This window comes from Camelus bactrianus, chromosome 14 (genome assembly GCF_048773025.1).
Source record: "Camelus bactrianus isolate YW-2024 breed Bactrian camel chromosome 14, ASM4877302v1, whole genome shotgun sequence".
In the NCBI taxonomy this organism is placed as follows: domain Eukaryota; kingdom Metazoa; phylum Chordata; class Mammalia; order Artiodactyla; family Camelidae; genus Camelus; species Camelus bactrianus.
The window spans coordinates 34,196,003-34,210,888 of NC_133552.1; the positions used below are offsets into that span (position 1 = coordinate 34,196,003).

Consider the following 14,886-nt stretch of genomic DNA (forward strand, 5'->3'; position numbering starts at 1 on the left):
CAACTTCCTTTCTCAACTATTTACTGTCAATGAAATGTCTAACTGTTATAGTACCTTTCAACTGTCATCTGTTACTTTTTTACTTGTGTAAAGCTGTCCATGTAGCATGTTGGACTATGTTTTAGTAGAGTATAACTATAATTTATTTGTTCTTAGAGATTTCTAACAATATGGATGGAATAAGACTACATTATTATTATTATTATTATTATTATTATTATTATTATTATTATTATTAATGAGATAACAGATTATAAATGTATTTAAGTAGTATTATTTTTACATTCAAAATAAACTAGTGACTAGGAAAATTTCCAATATCAAATATTTTTTCGCTTGTGCTTTAAAAGTTGCTGTTTTCTTTTGTATTTGAATACTATTTGTTTATTTTTATACAATGTCCAAAATAGAGATAACTAAACATTGAAAGGGCTTCAGATTAACCAAAAATATATTATTTTATTATGACCATATTAAATTTTTTGTTATAGTTCATAGCTATAATAGTTTTATCAAAGAGTAATAGATATCATATTGCATATTTAAAATGATATATATTTTATTGTTGTTAAAACCTTCTGCTATAATCAATTGATGAGATATACAACTAATTCTTTTATGAATTTAGTTAATTCTCTAATTCTAAATCATTTGATTAGACAGCTGCAAAAACATTGAGAATAATGAAATTAGTCTTTCCCATCACTATGCACAGCATACTATCTAATTGTATGTGTTAATTGTGCGATATATTACATGTTACATTTAAGCTATAAAATAATAAAATTTCTACTACTATGTGTTTTATAAATTAAATTACAATAACATTGGCTTTATTGATCTTTTCATAAACCAAAACTATAGAAGATATTGTCTAGGTAAAAGAAATTCTTTGGTTTAATAGATTTTCACAGAAAAGATTACCATAAAACCACTTCTAAAATGTTCAAAAGACACACGTATACTAATAAAAGTACTTATCTCAATTGTTAAAAATATTTATATTAAAACATTAAATTTATTATTTGCATAAAACATGTATAATACATTTAGTGGCCAAGGGAGACTGTGGAATTTTAAAAAGAAGAATGTCTTCTGAATAAGAAATAGAAGGAAGTATGCTTGAAAAGCTTAAATGAAATGCAAATGTCAGTGGGAATTTTAATAAGAATTATAAACAAATGGGGTATATTTAAGTAAATATATTTTTTTCTCAAATTTATGTAATGATGTATTAAATAAAAGGAACATTAGAGAAAAACTGAAGTTATCTTAAAGGATTTTAACCAATATAAATCTAACCTAAAAAACAACCCTAGGAGGAAGAGAGAAGATGGCGGAGTAGAAGAACACTTGTAGCCCACCCTCTCCCACAAATGCACCAAGACTCACATGCACAGACCCAGTCAGCCAACCAGAGCACCTGCAGAACTCCAACAGAACATCGTCCTCTTCAAAAGATAGAAATGCCAAAAATCTGGCAGGAGAAAAGGAAAAAAGAAAGAAGAAAAGGCAAAGCAGAGACGGACAGGTACCACGGGGAGGGAGTGGCAAAGGAGGACAGGAGCTCATTTGCTGGGTCTCCCCTCTCCAATTGAGAGGCCAGCGGGACAGAGGATGAGCCTCTGAGGCTCAGATCTGTACAGGTCAGTCCTTGACTGACAGAACTAAGTTAAACGGGCACAGAGGGTACCTGCGACACCCAGCCTGAGACATGGGCCAGCAGTCTGGGCCAGGCCAGGCTGCCCAAGCAGGGCAGAAGATGGGGGCGGCTGCACTGAGGCAGCCCTGGGGGACTGCAGGGGGCTGTGCGCTGTGGCTGTGGGTGCAAAGGGCAGAACAACCTGAGCCCTCCATTAAACACAGTTAATGTGCCCTGGGGGAAGGGTGCATACTCCCCATCTCTGAAAACCCAAGGAAAGTTTCTGGGGGAGGAGAGGTGGGGCTCAGGCACAGCCGCCATTCCTATGGTGCTTAGCATCCAGGTGGGGGCATGGGCAAAGCCTGCATCCACACCTAATGGCTTAGCAGCCTCAAAGGTCAGACGTAGACTTGTCTACAGCCTGAGGCAGATAAGATCCTTCCATCCTGGTCCCTCAGAGAACTTGCTCCACCAAGACAAACAAGGAGCTGGATTCTGGCCCAGAGCAGGGACAAGGCTGTTCCTCGGACTTCCCCGATCCTGCCTGTGGAGCACCAACCCGAGGCAGAGCATGCAGCGGCAGAGAGCAGCAGAGTGACCAGCACCTGGAGAGGGCGGGCAGCCACTGGCCTTGCGGGCAGGAACGCAGCCCCTGACTGTGGTGCTGGCAGGGGGTGTGACCCGCCCTCCTACCTGGCCAGTCTGCAACACCTGACTGTGGCATTGGGAGGGGCAGTGGCCTGCCTGCCCACAACAAAGGAGAGCTGCACTTGACCCAGTGTTGGAAAGAGGCACGATCTGCTTGCCGACAGGCGCTGGGAGCAGCACAGATGAGGGGGCCAATGGAGGGCCTCTATAAACAGCAAGCTGAGCTTCCAAAACAGGACAAAAACTGAAAGATTTAACATTAAAAGCACACAGTCTCCAGGAGAACACCGACCCCCTCCCCTTTTTTTTAAATCTGTTTTTACCTGTTCTATTTTCTATTACCCACTTAAGTTTTACTTCTTATTTCATTTTTATTTCTCTTGGGGATTGATGTCCTCTTATTGATTAGACACAGGTTTCAAATAAATCTTTTTTCCTTTTTTTAAAGGTTTTGAAAGGATGTCTCAAAACGATTGCTATTCTGCTTCAACTCGATCTTCTATTATACACTGGTTTCAAAACTTTTTTCTCCCTTCTTTTAAAATTCTTTCTCTCTCTCTCTTTTTTATTCTTTTTTTCTGAAGTCTTATTCCTACATAGTCATTAGATAGATAAACTCCTTAGGTACCACAATAAATAACTGATACTCCATAAACCAAGTGCCAGAGAGGTATGAGCAAGATGAAGAAGCAGAGAAACCATTCCCAACTAAAAGAACAAAATAAATCCCCTGAAAGAATGATCAATGAAATAGACATCGATAGCCTACTAGATCAAGATTTCAAAAAAGGAGTGATCAAATTGCTGAAGGAACTAAAAGAGATAGTGTTTAGAGATATAAAACATGTCAAAAATGAAATTGAAGAACCAAGTAGAATGGGTAAGCTAGTTGACTGAGATGAGGAATGATCTAAAAGCTGTGCAAAGCCGACTAGATAATGCAGAGGAACGAATTAGTGACCTAGAAGACAGGACAATAGAAAGCACCCAATCGGAAGAGCTACAAGAGAAACAAATAAAAAATAATGAAAATAGCATAAGGGACCTATGAGATAATATAAAGCATGCCAATCTTCACATAATAGGGGTTCCAGAAGTCGAAGAAAGATCAAAGGGGATTGAAAAGGTTTTTGAAGAAATCATGACTGAAAACTTCCCAAGCTTAAAGAAGGAATCAGACATCAATGTACAGGAGGCTCAGAGGGTCCCAAATAGGAAGAAAGCAAATAGACCCACACAAAGACATATTATAATTAAGATGGCCAGCGTCAAGGATAAAGAAATGATTCTAAAAGCAGCAAGAGAAAAGCAAAGAGTAATTTACAAGGGAACCCCCATAAAGCTCTCAGCTGATTTCTCTACACAAGCACTACAGGCCAGAAGGGAGTGGCAAGATATACTCAAAGTCCTGAATAAAAAAACATGCAGCATAGGATACTTTATTCAGCAAAACTATCTTTTAGGATAGAAGGAGACATAAAGAATTTCACAGATAAGAAAAAGCTGCAGAAGTATAGCAACACTAAACCCATGTTAAAAAAATATGAAAGGTCTATTCTAAATAGAAAAGCAGCAGGATGCTACAGAAATGAGAAACTCACAACTGGAAAGGTGATAACTCATGAATTACAAATCAAATAAACACGGAATTATAAAAGAAGACATACAAATCATTGAGAGTGGGAGAGGGAGGCAGGGAAATATAGAATTTCTTTTTTCATTCTTTTTTAAATTTTTTGCTCTCGGTAGGATGTGTTTTAGATCATGTTACTATCAACTTAATAAAAACAGTTACAGTAATGGGCTAATAGATCTATGAAAAAGGGTAACTACAAGCCAAAAACTTACAAGGGAGTCACAAAAACTAAATAAAATCCGTGGTAACAAAAAGGAAAATTACCAAACCACAAAAGGAAGAAGAAAGGAACAAAGAGACTATGCCAAATCAACTGCAAAGAGAAGTTCAAAATGGCAATCAACACACATCTATCATTAATTACTGTAAATGTTAATGGACTAAATGCTACAGTCAAAAGACATAGAGTGGCAGACTGGATAATAAAGCAAGAACCTTCAATATGCTGCATAAAACAGACCCAATTTAGAGAGAAGGAAACATATAGATTGAGAGTGAAAGGATGGAAAAGGATATTCCATGCAAATGGAAAAGCCAGAAAAGCAGGTGTTGCAGATATAATTTCAGACAAAATAGACTTTAAAGCAAAGGCCACAAAGAAAGACAAAGAAGGACATTTTATAATGATTAAAGGAGTGATACAATATGAAGATATTACACATGTTAATATATATGCACCCAATAGAGGAGCACCTAAGTACATAGAACAATTCCTAACAGAAATAAAGGGGGATACTGATGGGAATACAATCATAGTTGGAGATTTTAACACTGCATTAACATCACTAGACAGATCTTCCAGACAGAAAATAAATAAGGCAACAAAGAAATGAAATGATTCAATAGAAAAATTAGATTTGGTGGATATTTTCAGACCATTACTCCCCCCAAAATAGGATATACATTCTTTTCAAGTGCACATGGAACATTTTCCAGGATTGATCATATACTTGGGCACAAAAGAAATCTCAACAATTTTAAGAAGATAGAAATTATCTGAAGCATCTATACTGACCACAATGTCATGAAACTAGAAATCAACAACAGAGAAACAAAGGAGAACAAAAGGAAAGTATGGAGATTAAACAATATGTTATTAAAAAAATGGGTCAATGAGGAAATCAAAGCTGAAATTAAAAAAAAAAATACCTTGAGACAAATGACAATGAAAGCACAACCACTCAAAATCTATGAGACACAGCAAAGGCAGTACTAAGAGGGAAGTTTATAGCGATACAGGCCTTCCTCAAAAACGAAGAACAATCTCAAATATACAATTTAACCAGCCAGCTGAATGAATTAGAAAAAGTAGAACAAAAATCCCCAAAAGGAAGCAGAAGGAAGGAAATTATAAAGTTTAGGGAGGAAATAAATAAAATACAGGTTAAAAGGATCACAGAAAGAAACAACAAAACCAAAATCTGTTGTTTTTTTTTTTTAAGTAAATAAAATCGACAAACCTCTGGCCAAACTCACAAAGAAGAAAAAAGAGAGAGCACAAATTACAAAATAAGATAGGATAATGGAGAAATTACAACAAATAAAATAGAAATACAGAATATCATATGAGAATATTATGAAAAACTATATGGAACCAAACTGGACAACCTAGAAGAGATGGACAGTTTGGGGAAACATAAAGTCCACCAAGACTGAATCAAGAAGAAACTGACCACTTGAACAAACCGATCACTAGAAATGAAATTGAAATAGCAATAACAAACTTCCAGGACCGGATGGCTTCACTGGGGAATTCTACCAAACATACAAAGAAGAACTCATACCAGTCCTCAAACTCCTCCAGACGATTGAAAAGGAGGTAATACTCCCAAACACATTCTATGAAGCCACCATCAGCCTGATACCAAAACCAGGCAAACACACTACCAAAAAAAGGAATTATAGACCAATAACATTGAGGAACATAGATGCCAAAATCCTCACCAAAATATTAGCAAATAGAATACAACAACTCATAAAAGTGATTATACATCATGACAAAGCAGGGTTCATCCCAGGGACACAAGAGTGTTTCAACATACACAAATCAATCAATGTAACATATCACATCAACCAGAGAAAGGACAAAAACCATATGATCATCTCAATAGATGCAGAAAAAGCATTTGATAAAACTCTACCCCCATTTATGACAAAAACTCTTACCAAAGTGGGTATAGAGGGAACATATCTCAATATAGTAAAAGCTATATATGACAAACCTACAGCCAGCATAGCACTCAATGGTGGAAAACTCAAAGTTTCCCACTAAAATCTGGGACAAGACAAGGATGCCCACTATCACCACCCCTATTCAACATAGTCCTGGAAGTCCTAGCCACAGCAAGCAGGCAAGAGAGAGAAATAAAAGGGATGCAAGTTGGAAAAGAAGAGGTAAAAGTGTCACTATATGCTGACGACATGTTACTCTATATATTAAACCCTTAAAGGTGCACACAAAAACTAGTAGGGCAGATTGAAGAATTCAGCAAGGTATCAGGTTACAAGATTAACGTTCAAAAATCAGTTGCATTTCTTTACACTAATGAGGAATCAACAGAAAAAGAAGGTAAAGAAACAATCCCCTTTAAAATAGTACCCAAAGTAATAAATTACCTAGGAATAAATCTAACCAAGGAAGTGAAAGAATTATACACAGAAAACTATAAATCTTTGATGAAGGAAATTAAAGAAGACTTTAAAAAATGGAAAGATATCCCATGCTCTTGGATTGGAAGAATTGATATTGTTAAAATGGTCACACTGCCCAAGGCAATCTACAGATTTAATGCAATCCCTATCAAATTACCCAGGACATATTTCACAGAACTAGAACAAATCATAATAAAATTTATATGGAACCATCAAAGAACTAGGATTGCCAATGAATTACTGAAGAGAAAGAAAGGTTGGAAGAATAACTCTCCCAGACTTCAGACAATACTACAGAGCTACAGTCATCAAGACAGCATGGTATTGGTACAAAAACAGACATATAGACCAATGGAACAGAATAGAGAACCCAGAAATGAACCCACAATCTTTTGGTCAACTCATCTTCAACAAAGGAGGCAAGAATGTACAATAGAATAAAGACAGTCTCTTCAGCAAATGGTGTTGGGGAACCTGGACAGCAGCATGTAAATCAATGAAGCTAGAACACTCCCTTACACCATACACAAAAATAAACTCAAAGTGTATCAAAGACTTAATCATAAAAGATACAATAAACCTGCTAGAAGAAAATATAGGCAAAAAAGTATCTGACATACATCTCAAAAATTTTCTCCTAAAAGAAATAAAAGCAAGAATAATCAAATGGGACCTAATGAAACTTACAAGCTTCTACACAGCAAAGGAAACCATAAGGAAAACAAAAAGACAACCTACAGAATGGGAAAAAATTTTGCAAAGGAAACCAACAAAGGCTTGAACTCCAGAATAAATAGGCAGCTCATATGACTCAATAAGAAGAAAATGAACAACCCAATCCAAAAATGAGCAGAAGACCTAAACAAACAATTCTCCAAGGAAGACATACAAATGATCAATAGACACATGAAAAAATGCTGAATATCACTAATTATCAGAGATATGCAAATCAAAACTACAATGAGGTATCACCTCACACCAGTCAGAATGGCCATCATTCAAAAATCCACAAATAACAAATGCTGGAGAGGCTATGGAGAAAAGGGACCCCTCCTACACTGCTGGTTGTAATGCAGTTTGGTGCAGCCACTGTGGAAAACAGTATGGAGATTCCTCAAAAGACTAGGAATAAATTTACCATACGACCCAGGAATCCTGCTCCTGGGCTTATATCCAGAAGGAACCCTACTTCAGGATGACACCTGCACCCCAATGTTCATAGCAGCTTTATTTACAATAGCCAAGACATGGAAACAGCCTAAATGTCCATCAACAGATAACTGGATAAAGAAGATGTGATATATTTATATAATGGAATACTACTCAGTCATAAAAACTGACAACACAATGCCATTTGCAGCAACATGGATGCTCGTGGTTAATGTCATTCTAAGTGAAGTAAGCCAGACAGAGAAAAAAAATACCATATGAGATTGCTCATTTGTGGGATCTAAAAAATAAATAAACAAACAAACAAACAAAGCATAAATACAGAACAGAAGTAGACTCATAGAGACTGAATACAGACTTGTGGTTGCCAAGGGAGTAGGGGTGGGAAGAGATAGACTGGGATTTCAAAATTGTAGAATAGAAAAACAAGATTATACTTTATAGTACATAGAAATAGATACAAGATCTTATGGTAGCTCACAGAGAATGGAATGTGACAATGAATATATATATGTTCATGTATAATTGAAAAATTGTGCTCTACATTGGAATTTGACCAACATTGTAAAATAATTATAAATCAATAAAGAATTTAAAAAAAAATAACCCAGTCTTTTACATTAGAAAAATCTTAGCTCAAATTCTAACCTGGACATTTAATAAATGTGAAATATTGGACAAGATAATATTTAGCCTCAGTTACTTTATATGAAAGTAAAAATAAGAGAATCTTAAATAATATTAAATAAAATTATTTACTGAGATAATACACCGTGGAGTAAATATCATTATCTTCTCTCAAAATATATTTATATGTCCCCCCAAAAATTAGTTTATCATGATGGTTCTTTGGGTAAGCCTCTAAACTGACATTTCTTACATTTTAATAAAACTATAATTTTCCCCTCACTGGAAAATAATGATATGTTGATATATAAAGTCTATGATATGATTTAATATGTCATATAGTGATATATACATATATAAATCTCCAGTATGCCCTATATGTTGAGGAAAAGTAGTCAAATATATTTCTATACCAATAAACTGACCATTTTCCTGAATTAAGGGATACATGAAACAAAATTAATTGGCATTCAACTTTAATGGAAAAGCATACATAAAAACGAGAGAAATGGTTATATTTCTTTAAAATTAGCGGTGAGTTGTGATGATAATTCAAATAACAAGTGTTTGCTTAAATAGAAACAATTTTATTACTCTTAAATAATAAAATTCATGTTTTGACTTAACTCATTTTTGGTTTTTTGTTGAGAAAATTTCCAAGATAGCTTGAAAGCTCATTGTGTATTCAGAATTTCCTCAGTGCTTTTCATCCTTGTGTACAGAATGCTGTGTGAAATAAACAAATGCCTGGGTTCCTCTCCTAGAGATATGATTTAATTGGGCTGAGCTTTATCCAGAGTATCAGGGTTTTTAAAAGTTCCCAAGTGATACTAAAGGGCAGCCAAGAGAGACAATTACTGATCTAAGGGAATATTTCGTGCAAATATTAAGCATATTGAAGATGTTTTAAACCTACAAACTTACTATAATTTTATCACCACCATTCTCACACAGCTACATCAATATTTTAAAACTAATTAGCCAGTAACTTCAAGTTTACCAGGTGAGATATACATATTTATCTCACTATATCCCTGGTAAAGGAGTATTACTATAATTTAAAACAAAACAGTTGATGATGAAGTCCCTATCCCAACTCAAAATATAATATAATTATAACTTCTTTGTTCTTTATTAAAACACAAATGACCATCATTAAAATGTCCACTAATGATAAATGCTGGAGAGAGTGTGGAGGAAAGGAAACCCTCCTACACTGTTTGTGGGAATGCAGTTTGTTGCAACCATTATGGAAAACAGTATGGAGGTGTCTCAAAAACTAAAAAAAATAGATTTGCCTTGTGATCCAGGAATCTTACTCCTGAGAATATATTCAGAGTGAACTTTAATTCAAAAAGATACATGCACCCCAATGTTCATAGCAGCAACATTTATAATAACCAAGACATGAAAATTAACTAAATGTCTCTTGACAGATCACTGGATAAAGAAGTGCTATGTTTATACAACAGAATACTACTTGACCATAAAAAAGAATAAAATATTGCTGTCTGTGGCAACATGGATGGGCCTGGAGATTTTCATTCTAAGTGATGTAAGTCAGGAAAAGAAAGAAAAAAAATCATATGATATCACTTATATATGAAAAAAAAAAAAGGACAAGTATACTTACAAAACAGAAACAGACTCACATAGTAAATAAACTTATCCCTACTGGGGGGTGGGGTAAGAGGGTAGGAAGGAATAAATTGGGAGTTTCAGATTTGCAGATACTAATTACTGTATATAAAATAGATAAATATGTTTATACTGTATCACACAGGGAACTATATTCAATACCCTGTAGTAATGTATTATGAAAAAGAAAATGAAAATATACATATATGTATAATATATGACTGAACTACTATGCTGTACAACATAAATTAACACAACAATGTAAACTGACAATATTTTAATAAAAAAGTTGGGAAAATGACAAATAAAAAAACAAGTAGAAATTGCTGCGTTTATATTTATATGTGCACTAAAAGTACTTTGTGTGGAATTCTGTGGTGTTTAGTGAGGTATTTCCCAATGGGAGGCTCTCCAGTGTTTTATTTATTTTTGGGTGTTCCTGTTAAAGTAAAATTAACAACTATTCATTATGTAGCACTATCTATGAAAGAACTGCAAGGGCCTCCAAATTAATGTTTTTCTAAGGTATTGTTTTAATGATGGCAATTATCACTGATGGTAATGTGACTGCTTCCTGGGATTTAAAATGAAGAGTCTTGCTTTGGATAATGTCAAGACACAGCCTAATGATCAGTATTAATGAAATAGACTTTTAACTTTGTCAGATAAACTATAAAAACTGTTTGGGTCTATTAGAAACAGTTAATTTGATTCTCTTCCTGTTTACTTAATAAATTTTAATACATGCCATGTAAATTTCCCAAATTGAGTTGGACTAAGGTCAACTCTCAATATTCTTACAATTCAACAAAACTGTCAAGAGATTCAGAAGTCTGAAATTTGCCCATGAATACTACCTAAACGCACACACACACACAAATAAAGAGGAAAATAAGCTTCATTACAAAGAAGAAAATCAGTCACAATTAGAAATATTTTATTCAAAGAAAGGTTAAAGCTCTATTGTTTGTTATCAATAGCTAAGAATAAAATTGGTCATGCATCAAAGTGGTTATGAAGGATAATGCTTCTCACCGGCACCCTTCAAGCAGAGAAGATGGGGACAATGATAAAAAAAACAGGAGAGTTTCTTGTTTATTCAAATATTTTCATAGGTTTTTATTTGAGGTGTGGATAACAAGGATGTGTTTCTCTAAAGAATTTTTAAAATAGATTGTCATCCACTTAAGCTGGATTATAGTGACAGTATGAAGATGAACACTATGTAGTCTATAATTCAATAATCAGATGTCTGAAGTTCAAAATTAGTACAGTGAATTTCACTCATCTGCATTTACAAATATAAATTCTTTAGATGATGGATTTATAACATTAGATAGCAGGTTTTGATTTAACCTTGTAATGCACAACTTTCTCTTAAGGTGAATTAACAGCATTTTATATATGTGGAAACAAACAAAATGAAGAGGACAAAGATTTCACAAAATTTTAATAATATCAATTTCAAATATTAAATTAATTTGCCTTTCATGTGCTTTTTAAAACATTACTTATTCATTCATCCAATAGTAAAACATGTATTCACAGTTTTATAGCAAGTTTAATTTGGGTAGTATTAATAAATATTTTCTTTCACAGATATGAGATATACTTATAAACAAACTCTGAAATATTTATCGAATGACTATAGTGTTCCAGAAACTCTATAGGTTCTAGAATACAGCAATAAATAATACACCACTTTTCTTGTACTCAAAAATCTCATAGTAAGTCTCTGGGTGCATTTATTTTCAAAGACCTCTGAAGATGGAATTATCCTTAATGGCATAATTGTAATTTATTTTTCAGGGTTTTTACTTACTATTTATTTTATTTTTTACAGAAGTACAGTCAACTTCAGTTTCAAATACAGTTTCTGATATACACCCTAATGTCCCAGGCATGCATATAAATTATTATATTGTTTTAATATTATTTTACATTATAGGTTATTACAAGATATAGAACATAGCTCCTTGTGATATATAGAAATAAAAAATTAATCAATTTTCATATAGAGTGGTTTGTAAATCCCTAATTCCAAAATTTATCCCTTTCTACCCCCTTCCCTGGAAACCATAGATTGTTTACTCTATGAGTTGACTTCTGTTTTGTAGACAAGTTCACTAGTGTTCTCTTTTTGCTTTCTTTTTTTTAAATTCCACACATGAATGATATCATATGGTATTGTCAGCTGAAGGAGGCTGATGTGGGGTTCTAGGAGGTGAGTGGCCCAAATGAAGCAATACATGAGGAGTTGCTATATTGCCAGACAGACTTCAACAGGAGACACCATGGGGTTAACAACACTTTATTGCTACAGGGAGGTGTGCGCCTATGATGCACCTGTCCTGCTTTTTATCTGTTCTCTGTCAACACACCCACAATGTGAGTTTCTTTGTTCATTAGGCTTACAAAATATCTCTAGCACATATGTACTTCTATTTCCTTTGTTCTAAATCTTATATAACTGACGCATGAGTACAGCAATTATTTACTGCATCCTACAAACATGCTCTGATCATGGCCTTGTGTCCCATGGCCTTAACTCATCTCAAGGCCAGCTCGCATTCCACCCTCTAGGTCATGGGGACCTTGGCCCACAGGTGGAGTATTGTGTCCAAAGACCACAACAACAATACAGAGTACATCATCCTACCAATACACAAGCAGCTACAATAGCCAGGACAGTTAGGCTCAATCTCCAGGAGGAAGTCAAGGATGATCACCAATTCTTAAGGGGGTCTTGAGTTACATGATATATGTTATCCAATTCCTGATCTATTTCATGCAATGGCTTAGCTACTTCCTTCTGGTGATCTGGTATATAGATACAACATTCAGTATATAACATAGCACATGTGCCACCCTGGCTTGCAGTGAGAATATCTAATGCCATTCTATTTTGTAAGACCACCTTTCACATCTGAGTAATCTCATCAATTCTCTCAACAATTCCTCTATAGCTCTTCTAGTAACATTAAGTACAGTTGATATGTGCTGAGCCAAATCTTCTACCTTCAATTCAACACTGATGGTCCCAGCACCAGGCAGGAACAGGGCCATGGGATAAAACCACCAAGCTGCATGCTTCCCCCGGTGCCACTGGGTGTGCAGTGGGTACCAGTTTGTGGGGCACTCTGTTAAAGTGGGCCGGATATGTCCAGGCAAATAAGCGCTACCCCAAGTACAGCATCCTGTCCATTTAGTCGGGAGATAGACCATCTGTGGGTTCCACATACCCACAGGTAACCTGGTGGCAAGAAATTGGTGGGTTTTGTGCCAATTAAAGGTTGTCCATCCAACCAGGTGGAGGCACTTACATTATAAGTAATTTTGGCACATAGCTCTTTTGGGAGTTACCCCACTATGCAGTTTGGAGCCTCATGTTCAAACCGCTGCTCAATACAGAGAGGGCTAAAATTTCTCACTTTTACATGAACACTATTCATCCATCCACACCCATTCCATACATTCCTTCCAACTGGGGGGGGGGGCATTGCCCTGCTCATGTCGGAGTATATCTTCAATATTCTGCCACTGCAAGTCCGAGGGCGATCTCGCTGTCCTGTTGGCATTCCATCAAACCAAGGTGCTCCAATTAGCTCTGGATGCAGGATTGAGGTGACACAGCAGTCCATCTCCTGCGTCTATGGGAAGTTCAGTACAGACCCAACAGTGAGAGACATTGTGGACTCATGCAAATGTGTGTGCCCAGGAGAACATGGTATTTGCTGTTACCCTGGATGGAAGGACAGAGCAGAGGTAGACATCATTATTGGCAAATCCCTCCCTTCTTGGAGGATGCAAACCACTTTCTCATCCTGTGAGAGGACAGGGGCAGGAAGGGCTCTTCGCCCTGGATGGTGGTACCACACCAATCTGCTCACACTAGTTTGATTACACTCTGGGAGTGCTTCAGAAGCTATCAGTGGAATTGCCCAAAGCCATAACGCTTCTGCTCCTTTAAATAAGGACACTCCTGTTTTCCCTAGGGTAAACTGTGCGTCAAAGGGCCATTCTCCCACTCATGGGGTTACCTGCAGAGCTTTATTTAGCCCATCGCCCCATGGTTCCAAAAGGGCTAGCCAGGGGCTTTCAGTCTGGACCTGATTCTTTCATGTCCAGATGTCCTGTTGTCCCAAATTCAACACCGTTGGGGCACGTGATATTAACATGTGCCCCACTATTGAGACATCGCGGGCATCCTGCATGGGCCCAACTCTGAGTCTCCAAATGGTCCCTTGTAATAACTTTTCCAGTGGGCTCATACCTGTATGGCGAGGTTGTTCATTCAAAAGACGTACTGCCTGTGGCAAGTCACTGTTCCAGCCTCACCCTTGTGGTTTGAAAGCCCTCAGTTTGTCCTTTAACACGCCATTGCACAGTTGGCAGTAAAAGGTGTCCCTCTGTCACTTTGTATTTCTAAGGTAGTCCCATAAAAGGCCCATAAAACTTCCAATGCTCTAACAGTAGCATCTTGTATAGCTCAGGGCACATGGTAAGCAAAACCTAGGCCAGTAGCGGTGTCTACCTGTGTCAGCAGGCACAACAAGCCTGTACTAGGAGCAAAGAGACCTACCTAATCTATTTGCCATACCTGCAATGACTGAATTCCCTGTACAATCTTCCCCATCTGTTGGGGCCATCACCACTGGTGTGGGTAGTGCTTAGCACAACATGGGCACTGCCTCATGGCATCTTTGGTTTCACTGTGGCCCAGGTGCAGGCCCCATCTGTATGCTACCTGCCTCATTATGTATGAGCCTACATGACCAAGTTTCTTATGGAGCTAGGGACTTATGTCAGGTCCTGGGATCATGGCCTGTACAGGACAAATTTGGGCTAGCAGCATCATTGCCCAGTGCCAAGG

At 36.5% G+C, this 14,886-nt stretch overlaps 1 pseudogene; it reads right to left on the bottom strand.

The window, feature by feature from the left end:
- LOC105083669 (transmembrane protein 98 pseudogene) overlaps positions 1–14,662 on the bottom strand; it is a 100,787-nt pseudogene extending 86,125 nt beyond the window's left edge.
- Positions 14,663–14,886: the final 224 nt, after the last annotated feature.